Source organism: Cygnus atratus, chromosome 2 (assembly GCF_013377495.2).
Source record: "Cygnus atratus isolate AKBS03 ecotype Queensland, Australia chromosome 2, CAtr_DNAZoo_HiC_assembly, whole genome shotgun sequence".
Taxonomy (NCBI): Eukaryota; Metazoa; Chordata; class Aves; order Anseriformes; family Anatidae; genus Cygnus; species Cygnus atratus.
The window spans coordinates 145,735,134-145,747,403 of record NC_066363.1 but is presented as its reverse complement, the minus strand read 5'-3'; positions in this window follow the sequence as shown (position 1 = coordinate 145,747,403).

Here is a 12,270-nt window from a genome sequence, read left to right as displayed (position 1 = left end):
TATGTAAATGGCAAATTATTTTAAAACTAACTTAATGTGAATCGTGGGGTAGGCATTACTGTACACATGATCCTTTAATCAGATAAATAAGGAAAATACTTTTGGAAACATATAGTTTTGAGGCACGGTATCTTCTACGAGTTACTTTGTTTCCTTCAAGATAAAGACTGGTTTGGTGTAGGAAGAAGAAATGTGCTGTGTAACAACATTTTTACTTTAGTTAGAAAGAGCAAAATTGCAGTTTCATAACAGAGATTTTCCCTCTTTGATTTTCCTTAGAGAGGTTATGAGAGAAAATAATTAATGAATAAAACATATTTTTTCAAAGGCTTACCCTCACTGGCAATTTTTATTTGACAAGGGCCCTATCAGAAATGAAAAATTCTTCCTTAGGGAACAACAGAACATTTTAATACAAGAGATAACTAGAGCTTTGAACTTTGTGTGGTTGACAAATCAGTCTGAAACAGCTTTTCTTCCAAATTTTTCCCATTGTTCATGCAAAATATGATAGGAAACTAAATATGATCTCAAAAGAAAATGCTGTTTCTTGTGCTTATGTTACTAAATGATGCAAATCCCTATCTCTCTAGGATGCTAAAGTAAAGGAGCAGTGCCCCAGAGAGGTTCCAGCCTGGAAGGTTGTGTGGTCTGTGTAGCAGAGAAGCCAAAGCAGTGAAAACACTTCAGGTATAAACAATTTGGTTACCAAGTATCTATTGTACAGACTTAGCAGGCCATTCACACATGCAAATATGTATGTACAAGTATTCATGTTTATATAAGCATAGATGAAGATCAGGCCTGCAATTCCATCTGTGTTTTTGAGGAGGGGCTCCTAGAACCCAGCCAATAATCCAACCATGGTATGGAGGCCACTCAAAAGGTAAAGTGCCTGTCACCTGTGACTGTTTTTTAAAACATACCCTCAAAGTCAAAGCCCTCACTCCCTTCTGTTCTTGGCACATGTTGGCCATAGGTGAGGCAGGTCCTAGGTTTCTGGTCCCTTTTAGCACCTGCAGAGTGTACAGGTAGGTTAATGCAAGCTCAGATTATTTATTTATTTTCATACCAATGCCATATTAACAGCTGGCTGCAGACCTCAGCTGGGCTAATCCAATGTTTCTCCCAAGGTAGCTCCTGTGCAGAGCTAAAGACCTGATGGTGTGTGTGAAGGCAAGAGGTGGGACAGGGCTCTCAGCAGTGCCATGCAGCTGTGGCTGGTAGATCAGGAAGGGCACAGGGCATATGTATGGGCTTATTGTGGTAGACTAGCCAACCACAGGGCCCAGAGCCAACACTGGGGATCCTCTGGGGATTATGCTGCTGTAATGTAATTATGCTGTCCCTTCTCACCTGCATGGGCACCAAGGGCCTGGCTGGGCATGGCAGTGGAGGCACACGGGTGCCAGCAGTGTGTTCATGGGGTCTCTTGCAAAAGGTGGCAGCGGGGTGGGAGAAGTCCTGTGGGCATAACTGACCCCATGGCTACCTGCAGGGCCACGCTGACTAACCCCCCTACATTGCATTATAGACAGTTTAAGCTGCTGAATGTCCCAGCTCAGATTTTATTGCAGGCACAATATTGCAGAGAAGGTGCCCTTACCTTGGGGCAGTGGTATGTTTTTAACAGAGCCTTTCGGTAATAGCCTTCCATCACCGTAGCAACTCTAACAACCTGCTTTGGCATCACTCTTTTTCTGTAGGTGAAACTGAGGTCAAAATTAAGTCAATAATCCCCATTTGCTTTGTTTTGCTACTGTCTTTTTTTCTCTTTTCATTGTCTGCAACATTAATATCTCCATTTCCATCAACATGCACATCAGTATGAGTGCAGCTGGAGAACTGACAGACGTGCTCTGCTGAAGCAGTACTAATACTCTATTCTAATACCGCTGGTTTCTATTTGCATTAAATTGAGAGCGGCTCATGCACCAAGACGCAGAGAGTCCTTCATCGCTTTGCAGGGAACAGGAGCCCTGACTGGATTAGAAAAGTGGTCATGCTGTAGTTAACGTGAACTGGGAGAGATGGACTTAAATTCATCCCATTTCTTCATGTGGATGTAGGATGTATTGTCTTGGCCTGAATTAGGCTATGCTAATTAAATGTAAACTTTGCATGGCTTTTCCTCTAGGCCGGACAAAGCTGATACATTGACTACAGACCTTTCACTGCCTGACCTTCAGTACACACAGGATGTGGCACTCTATTTATTTTATCTTACTCCTTTTTTCCACAGAACCCCTGATTCTTCCGGTGTATCTGTGATGGATAGAGAACGAAGCAGACCTGTGTCATGCATGAAGCAGGAAGAAGTGGGATAGTCTTGTGGTTAAGGTAATTGGCTGTGATCTAGAAGCAGCTTTTATCTCTGTTTCTGTCATAAAGTTCCTGTGGGAAGCTGAACTTAAGTCTCCCCTCAAATTTTTGGAAGTAGCTGCTAGCATTTTCTTCATTATTTTTGGCAAATTCCATGTAGGGCATTGGAGTCTGATTTTCACAAAGGCAGCTGTAGTCAATAAAACCTGCAGATGTGGGGCTGCTCTGGGAGTTTGAGGTCTTGGGTGGTTGATGTTGTACATCAAGCACCAGAGTGAAGAAAGGTCTTAAAAAAGATCTGAGTTCAGGTTCCACTAGATTTTTTGCAGACTTTCCGTTTCATTTTGCCCAAGACAGCTAGAGCCCCATTCGGAGAGCCCTGAGCAGGTTTGTCTCCCTCACCAGTATGGAGAGCTAGGATCTGGCACAGCTGGGGGCAGAGACCTGAACATCACTTCACTTTTGACTTGAGATGCTACTGCAATTGTCTTGTCGAAGGTCAATACTACTGCTAACTATCTGAGTGTAGCCCTCCGTTATCTAACCTCATTTGCCTTCTGCACAACAGCATGGCTATAAAGTTAGCTTCCCTACTTCACATGGATGCTCTGGCTACATCTACAACAATAAATTAGACAGTTCTGGCACTGTTCTCAGATGCCAACTGGTACAAGGGGCTTTTGTTCATGTCTTTCAGCTCGTAGCCTCCAAAACAGAAAGGTTGGATGCAAACTGCCAGTTGAGAATGGCTCCTGATCTCTGGCCTCTCTGAACCATGCCTAGGAATGGCTTGGGAAAATGCTCCTTGCCCCAGCCTGTATCCATGCCAGAGACCATTCCAGCAAAGCAACAGCAGCAATGGCAGAGTTGCATACCCAGGAATGCATCGTGGCATGGTTTAATTTCCTACCATGTCTGTAACCACTGTCTACCAAAGGGAACCAATAAAGGAAGAATATGTCCTCAGCCCTCTGAGAGGCGAAACACGTTTCTAGCATAGACTAGAAATTACGATTCATTCTTTGTTCAGCTCCAGGTGTGGGGAGCACATGGGTGGCAGAGGGAAGAAGGACTGGAATGAACAAGCCTTTGACAACTCTGACTCTAGGTGGTAATTAACGCTTTTCACCAACCAGCATCAAATAGAGCCACCTCAAGACACCTAAGTAAACCTGAGCAGGTACCCAGGTTTCCAATGGTCCCTTCCTTTAGCAGAGTATGGCAATGCTTGCGCTGAAACAGCAGCTCAGACAGCCTTAATCCTCACTTCTTCATGGGCTTGGCCCTGCAGCCTAATTAATGCAGCAAGACCTGAGCTTGCTCTACCCATGCTCTGAGTTGATAGATGTAACCCGTCTTGGGAAGCCATATGTTCTGCTTGCCCTGGGAGTCATGCGTTAAGTTAAAATGCATGTCAAGCCCTGCTAAGTGCCAGAACCCAGGCAGTCTGCGCATCTGCCTCGTGTGTAGTGAATTAAGCCCCGTGGAGAGGCAGGAAACATTAGCGGGAGAGCCATGCTGCACTGACGGGGCTGTGCAGTGTGTGCATGGAGCTGGCAAGCATCCTGCCAGCTCCAAGGCCAGGCAGGCGGACTTGAGTGTGACAACTTCTGCTGTACACACAAGCCATTATATCAGTTTTGTCTAATAGTGTAGCAATGCTCCAGTCAGGAACATGCCCTCATGTAAATCTAGATGATTTTTTATTTTGCCTTTTAGTTATTGTTTACTTATTTTCTGAGGAGCAATCAGGAAGCACTGCACAGTATTTTTTGTGGGTGTGCTCAAGGATGCTCCAATTCACACCTTAACAAGCATCACAAGATGGGTTCAAGTGACTGAAAGGCACCCATTGTGGCCTCAGCCAAAAAAAAACCACTATGGTCATCTTGAAACTTTGACTAATGAGAACATGACACACCTCTGTAGAGAATAATAACCAAGTTTTTTCCCAAGTTACATCTATTCAATTTGGCTGAAGATGCTTTATGAATGATTGTACTGATGGATTTTAGGCTTTACTCTTTGGCTACAGTAAGCCTGTTCCTCAAATAGGAGTTTTCCATTGACTTCAATGAAAGTTGGATCATATTCATTCATTTTCTTTCCATACAACTAAAAGCAGCCATCAAAATCTTGCAGTGTCGGCCCATTTTCAGGCAAATCTTTCACTGTAAATCAACCAAGAGATTTACCAGAGAATAAGCCACTGGAATCATCCCATTCCTGTGATAGTATTTGTAGCAGCTATTTCTCATAATATTTTTAATATTGGTAATTTACGGCACCAAATTATACTTCATTATACTCCTTCAAACTCTGATTCTTCCGATTATATGAGTGGAAACTTGGCATAAAGATTGCAAGCCCAGATTTTCTTTTCTTTTCTTTTCTTTTCTTTTCTTTTCTTTTCTTTTCTTTTCTTTTCTTTTCTTTTCTTTTCTTTTCTTTTCTTTTCTTTTCTTTTCTTTTCTTTTCTTTTCTTTTTTTCTTTTTCTTTTTCTTTTTCTTTTTCTTTTTCTTTTTCTTTTTCTTTTTCTTTTTCTTTTTCTTTTTCTTTTTCTTTTTCTTTTTCTTTTTCTTTTTCTTTTTCTTTTTCTTTTTCTTTTTCTTTCTTTATTTCTTCTTTTTTTCCTTCCTTTTTTTTTTTTTTTTAAGAAAAAATTATATTACTGATTTATAGGGCAGGAAACCCTACAAACTTTATACAGAGTTCCATGTACCTTTTTTTCTTTTTTTTTTCATGGACTCTGGAGTGAAGCAGGTTTATTTTTATATACGGAAACTGATTTTTGTTAATCTTTTTGCAAGTTCCAGTATTACCCGTTCATATGAGGCTTGGTAATTCTGACATCCCTTCCAAGGGTGTTTCCTGTAACTTGGGGCTTTCCTGAGAGGTGCTGAGTGCAATCAGTTTTGATTTGTTAATACATTGGGACCTGATGTTGTTCTGGATAAAAACTAAAGAGAAAAAGACATGGGGAAAGCTCCGTTTCTCAGCAAATAGCAAACTTATTTTTCACTCCACTCCAGCAGCAGCTGTTTCAGGCATACAGCTGCATTTGCTGCTGTCAGGACAGTGACATAATCATTTTGCACAGAAATGGCTTCCTTGGGCCAAAATTAGTCCCCAGATTGGACAGGAGGAAACTTGATCTTTCATGACTTTGGCTGGAGATGGATACCTATGCAGCAGGTCAGACGTTTATAAGCTCTGCAAAAGCAGTGGCAGGGCTTGGGGTCCCTCAGATGACACATCTGAAGTGCACAGAAGGTTGGAGCTCTCCTTCTGACCCACCTGGGTGGATGAAGGATTCTCCCCTCGTATGTTTTGTAGGAAAAAGAAAAAGCAGTCTGACATTGACTTCAACTCATTAATAAAGAAGGTTGAGGCCAGGAACATTACTAGCTTTTCTCAGACCTCACTCTGGGAAAGACAAAGTTAATTTTTGCTCTGGTTGTAATAGATTTTTCCAATGGCCTGAGAAGCTTTTCTTTTATTTTGATGCTGTACCTCACAATAGCCATGCAGATTAGTTTTCCTGCTCAAAACGCCATAAAAAAGAAAAAGAGGACTTCGGTGGATACAATTCCCATGGGAATATTGCGTAGTTAGGATAATACACAGTCAACCAGGGTTATTTTGCATCTAAGGAGATAGAACAATATGGAGCTATTCTCACTTTTTCTGGAACTTTTCTCACTGAGAGAACTTTACAAAAATCTGTCTAATTTATAGGACTCCTTGGGCCTGGGGACCACACATCAAGCTGCAATATTTAACATATCATAGCAGCAGCACAATGCCATATAAAAATAACACAATAAATGATTAATAGACTAACTCTCTCAAACTCATTCCCTCTGATTATTTCTCCACAATTAAAACAAGTTGGTAGGGTACTTTCAAAAGAATAAGTGATTGCTCTCTGAAGCCATCCACTGCTGGTATGTGTTTAAGTTTACACGCGTAGGACCTCGCTGGGCTGCCTGCACAGCGCTGCGCCGTGCCATGTAGGCACCCCTCCTGCTTTCCAGACGTACGTTCCCCAGCACTGGCTCCCACCGCCCCAGATGCAGGAGGTATGGCTTGTGCATGCCATACTCTGGCAATTCCCTCCTGGTAGATGGTCGTTCCTAGCAGTGTAACTGGGGCAGCTGTGGGATGGAGCATGGGTCGAGCCAGTCTGCGTCTGGCTGTAGGACCGAGACAGTACAGAGGGGCCTGGGAAGCTCTCCCCTCTCAGCTTAAAGAAATCTGGAGAGATGCACCCAGAATCCCCAAGGCTCAAGGCAGTGTGATGTAAAAACTTATAATTCGAATACATTTATATCTCACAATTTCATCCAAAAATGTGTCACTGCCATTAGCACTGAGCTGTCAGCATGCATATGTGAGGACACTGTGCATCTTCATCACTGGCAAACTAAATGAAGATGGACTACAATACATATCCATATTCCAGGGACTTTCATGGCAATATTAGATGCCATACGCTCTGGTATATAGCATATTGCTTTATGGGAGGTACTGTTGCATGAAGGGTTTGTGGGTGCTTGGGGACATCTTTGCCATTGTGCAATTTTCTCTGCCTCTCTCTCTCTTTACTGTGCAGAACTGGATGTGACTGAGACATCCCCAGTTGACATCGTTTCTAGGCTCATGGAAATAGCATGGGTACGTCTGACCTCCCAGGTCCAGGGTGCAGCTGCACCCTCCGGTCTCACCCTGGTGGCATGCATGTTGCAATGGGATCGTGCAAAGCACCACCTCTCTATCGGAGGGTAACCCATCTGCCTGAGAAAGGAAAGAGAGACGTGCTGTGTCCCAGCAGGTCTGTTGGGCTGGATAACTAGGATTGCAACACAAAGTGGGAAAAACATCTGCCATGCAATGGAGACACATCTATTATGATACATGGATGAAAAACTTTGAAATGATGAAAGCAACTTCTCTGGAAGCATACACCATTGCCACTGCCACAAGCATGGGACCAGATGTGTTTGCTGAGAAGCTGGTGCTGCTCTGCTGTGGAAATACTGACTCCATTGACTGCTGACACTTTGTGGAAACCAGCTGAGGTCAGGAAGTCCCACAACAGTCCAGGACATCCCGTCCTGGGCAAAGCTGGGGCTCTGAAAAACATGGAGGAAATGTTAGAGAAGCTTGAGGTGGTGGAGTTCCCAGAGTATGTGTATAGGCAAATGGCAGGACACGTGCTCCACTCCCCCCAAAATGTTCCTGAGTACATCAACAAGAAGGATCCTTACCTGCTGCAATGCAGATGCTGGCACCTTTGGCAACGGCTGACAAGCAGTAGTGTGATTCACTTAGGAAGATGCTCAGAGGCACACACTTGAGGCAAATTTTTGAGAAGGTGTTAACAGAAATTTTGTGCTGTGTCTAAGAAAGGATTTACTTTCAAATAAATAGTTTACTGACATTTCTGACTGAAGAAAATGTCATGGTATGAGGGAAAAGAGATATTTTTTTGTCTTCTTTTCCCCCATTGAACGCTGCACACTGGATTTGACCACAGTCATGGCTTTGACTCTTCTTCTTGAGACCATCACAGCAAAAAATCTTTGTCATGATTTTTTTTTTCACCCCAGAAGGGTGCTCTCTTCTCTTTAGAGCCTAGAGGCACCCTCAGGGTGGTCACAGTCAGGAGGGACTTCTTGTGGTGAGGACATATGATTACGATGGATTCACTTATTTCATTCAACTACATCTTCCCCCTGTAACTGTGTTAAAAACACTTGGTCCTGAGCTGGATCTGGTCTCATCTTGCTTCACTCCTCTGAAGTCCATGCCTCCTCCTGTTTCTTGATGAGGATCTTTATCCCTGCAGGTTCAGGAGAGTGGGATTTTCCCAACCCCTAATCCCTCAGGGTCTAAAAAGTGCTGCTTCTTTCTGAATCTGGAGAAGAACAAGGGTTTCGTATGTTTTCTCTTTGTTGTAAGATGAATGTACCTGCTCACATCCAGAGCCTGTCAAGGAAATATTTTTTCCAACTCAAAATGAGATTTTGAAAAGGTATGGGGATGTGGGTCCAGTGATCAACTAAATCAACTAAACAGTGAGCAGACTTGAAATTGTGGCTGCAGCAGGCAATGCACAGCACTGGGGGAGACATTTGCTGAGCAACTATTGCAGCTAAAATGGGCCAGAAGCAGCTCTCAGGGCCTCAGCACTGGTGACACCAGATATGTGCAGCCTTTGGTAGTTTGTCCTCCCACAACTCATTTATGTGTGCACAGCACAAGTGTATGAGGAGGCTTGCGTCTGTAGCAGTAGGATTTGCCCAGTCCCTAATCCCTGATGGTGTGCAGACTGGCACTTCTGTCGGAGTACAGGCAGGAATGAGGGTTTACTGCATGTTTCTTTTTCTTATAAGCTAGAAGTGTGTGCTCACACAGAGCCTGGAAGAAAAAGGAAATCTGCAGATGTGAGATTGCACTTGCTGCTGCTTGGTGCGGAATGGGGCTTCCTGGTGCCTGCCCTTGGAGCTGAAGTAAAAACAGGTGATAGTGGTAGCAGGGTGCCAAGCCTGAAGTAACACCCCTAGCCTCTCATCAGGGCTTACCCACACTGGATGGTTCTGTACTAACATGGTCACACAGCTTTCTTGGCTCCAAACACCAGCTGAGCAAGCTCGCATCTGCCCACAATATGCTCTGTCAACAAAGCTTTCTAATGCACACCAAGATTCAGATAAAATCTTGAAGGTGTTGGATGTCTTCCTAGGATGTCCTGAATATCCTCTGCTCCGGTTCACCTTGGTGGGAACTGAACAGCATCTCAGCGTCACTCATGCGTTGCATCATAGAGATTCAGGATGTTACTGTGTAATATTTCTGTATACAATGAATAACACTGTTCAGTTGCACAATGAGGTATGGATGGGTTTGATTTCCTGGGAAGAATCAACTCCATTTCTAAGCTGGTGCATGCAGGCGCAATCAGGGTGGCAGATACTGTACTGGTGTGGATGCCCATGGCATCCTGGGCTTAAGGGCTGAACTGCAGGACCATGGTCTCATTGCAGCTACAAAACTTGGGGGGAAACCCAATTTCCATCTGCAGAAGTAGCCCCCATTGTTTCCTTATTACAATGCTGAACACAAATAGATGCTTATTTAAATACTAAGTGAGAATTAAACATTAGATAAGTCTATTATCCCTTTAGATTAATACTGAGTACCAGATATGTTGCTAGCTGTTTAATAGTAAGGTGATGTGAGGGACTCTCACTTTCCTGTCAATGTTAATAAAGTGTGAGAGGTTTTGTTATTTAGCTTGTGATAAGGAAATCAGTCCTCCCCGTTAGCTATGAAGCGTGCATAGACCAACTTAACGAGTTTTCATGGTCATTTTCTACAAAGATAAGGAACTGAAAACTAACAACATATGGGCATGTACACACAAACACACACACAAATACAAATATATATATGCAAACAACCCACAGCCAGTTAAAGAGACAAAAATAATTCTGTCTGTTATTCCATAGCTATCATATCTCAGGCTTCTTTTTCAACAGGGGAAAAAAAGTGCAGCATATTATTTTTCAGAGTTTTAAAAGTCTTAAGCAACGATGGCATTTGTTGCAATTTATGCCAAAGTCAGTATCTCCTGGCAAAGAACTTTAGCTATTTTTGGATAAATGCACAGGAAAAGGCTCTGCTATCAGTATGAGTCCTACAGACTACAACAGGCACTGGCACATAATAGGGCAACTGGTGTAGCCTACAAAACCAAGACTCAGTTACCAGCCTCTCCTCCTGGTGACAGCTGATGGTGTCCATGATCTTGGGTGTCACTCCTTTTCCCCTTCCAGCATCTCCTTTACTTGTGTTCAGCAGTGCAAGAGTGAAGCCAGTGGAGCTTTGCTGTTGACTCTTACAGCCATACCAGTTAGGCCATGGATCCCAGTTCTCAAGAGAGGTCTTTATCCATTCACCACCAGTTTCTCCAGGCCTGAACACCAGGAAATAGGGCTGATTTTCACAAAACAGCACAGATCCAACACTGGCCTCCAGGAAGGGCCTGTTTAAGACCCTTGACAGAGATGCCTTAGGCAGGTTAGTACCTTAAACTCCCTCTTTACTCTCAGAAAAGGTTCAACCTACCCAAGATTTGACTTGTCCACTGGAAGTGCCTGTTTCAGGTACAAAGATGACTCTACAGCTGTCCAAAGCAATGTGATAAAGTACTACCTGCAACCATTTCATGCAACTGGCCTGCTCCAAACAGCTGCAATCAACCTAAATTTCCTCAACAGATGAAGAGTTCCCTCTGTGTTCTTACAGCAAGTGGAGCAGCAGAATGCTTTAAAGTCTTCATTCTGCTAATTCAAAACTCTTTTGGTAAAGTACAAACTGGGGCCTGCCCCAGAATCTTTGACAGCTGACGAACAGAGCACATTTGCTTTTATGTCACCTCTGTAGAAATTGCCACAGTTTACAGTGACACTACAATATTTTGCAATGAAGAAAGACAAGCGATATAAATCAACTACTAATTTTACTGTGGATGAAGCAATTATTTTAAATAATTTGTGGTCAAGGTTGCTTGCCACTGCACTTTTACTCAAACCCATTTGAAGTAATGCTTTCCTAACCTCTCTAAATAAAAAAGGGAAAACCAGAAAGCAATAGATCTTCATTAGGGTCCCATGTATAAGCATCAGCCAAATCATTATCATTAACAAATCCATCAGGCATATCTAACCTTGCTCCAGCATTTAGATCTAATAAGATCATTAACTGTTTCATTTACATCATTACTGAAGTTCTCTGAATCACCTTTCTTGGGCTGTCTTTTTTGTGGATGGATCATATATATATTATTAGTTCAAGACTGAAGGCAGGACTGTGCTCATTTGACTTGGATTCCTGCAAAGTCATATGCCAATGCATATTCAAAGATGACCCAAATTTCTACTTTTTCTTTTTTTTTTTTTTTCTTTTTAACAGTAGTATCTTTTAGGAGAGAATTCATAATCTTTATGATTATAAGAGGAAAAAGCGTTAAGGAAGTCTGAACACACTCATAAAATTGATAGATATGAGCAAAGACAACCAAGAGAAAAATGCCTATAGTTCTTGAATGGAACAGAAGAATTGGTATTTGTTAAAGAAATTAAGCCTATACTTCAAATTCACTCAGTGGAAGGAAAAGCTACAACGTCTAGTAACTCACCAGTCTGGCTAAGCCAGGAATTCTGTAGCAACTGTAAAACTTAAAAAGAAATACACAAAAAGTGAAATCCAGGTCAAGAAACTAAGGATGAGTACAAGAGAATAGCACAAGTATGTAGGACAAAATGAGAAAGGCCAGCACACAGAATAAGATAAAGAGATATAAAGGGTAACATGAAAACACTGTATAACTTCCTTGGCAGTAAGAGGACGACCAGAAAAAGCATTGACCAGCTAATAAATGGGACAGGAAAGCTAATAACAAAACATGCCAAGAAGACCAAAGTGTTTAATGCCTTTTATTGCTTCAGTCTTCATTAAAAATCCTGACTGTAATCAGATGGTTGACACAGTTAACACCAGCCACAAAAGGGTAAGAACTCAGGCAAGAATAGGGAAAGAAATGTTTAGAAACTGCTTAGATAAATTAGATTTTCTCAGATCAGTCAGGCCTGTAATTCACCCTAGGTTACTTAGGGAACTGGCTGAACAATCTTGAAGGCCATGGTAATTATCTTGGAGAATTTGGATGATGCTGAGCTAGAAAAAGGCTGACAGAGTACCCATTAAAAAAAAAAAAAAAAAAAAAAGGAAAAAAAAAAAGAGGACAGGCTCCCAGCTGACCTGACTTTTGTTTACCAGAAAGATCCTTGGACAAGGGATCAAATGATGTGTAAGAGAGCAGAGTGCTCGGTAGTTATCAATATGACTTGTCAAGACCAGATCATATCAAACCAGCCTGT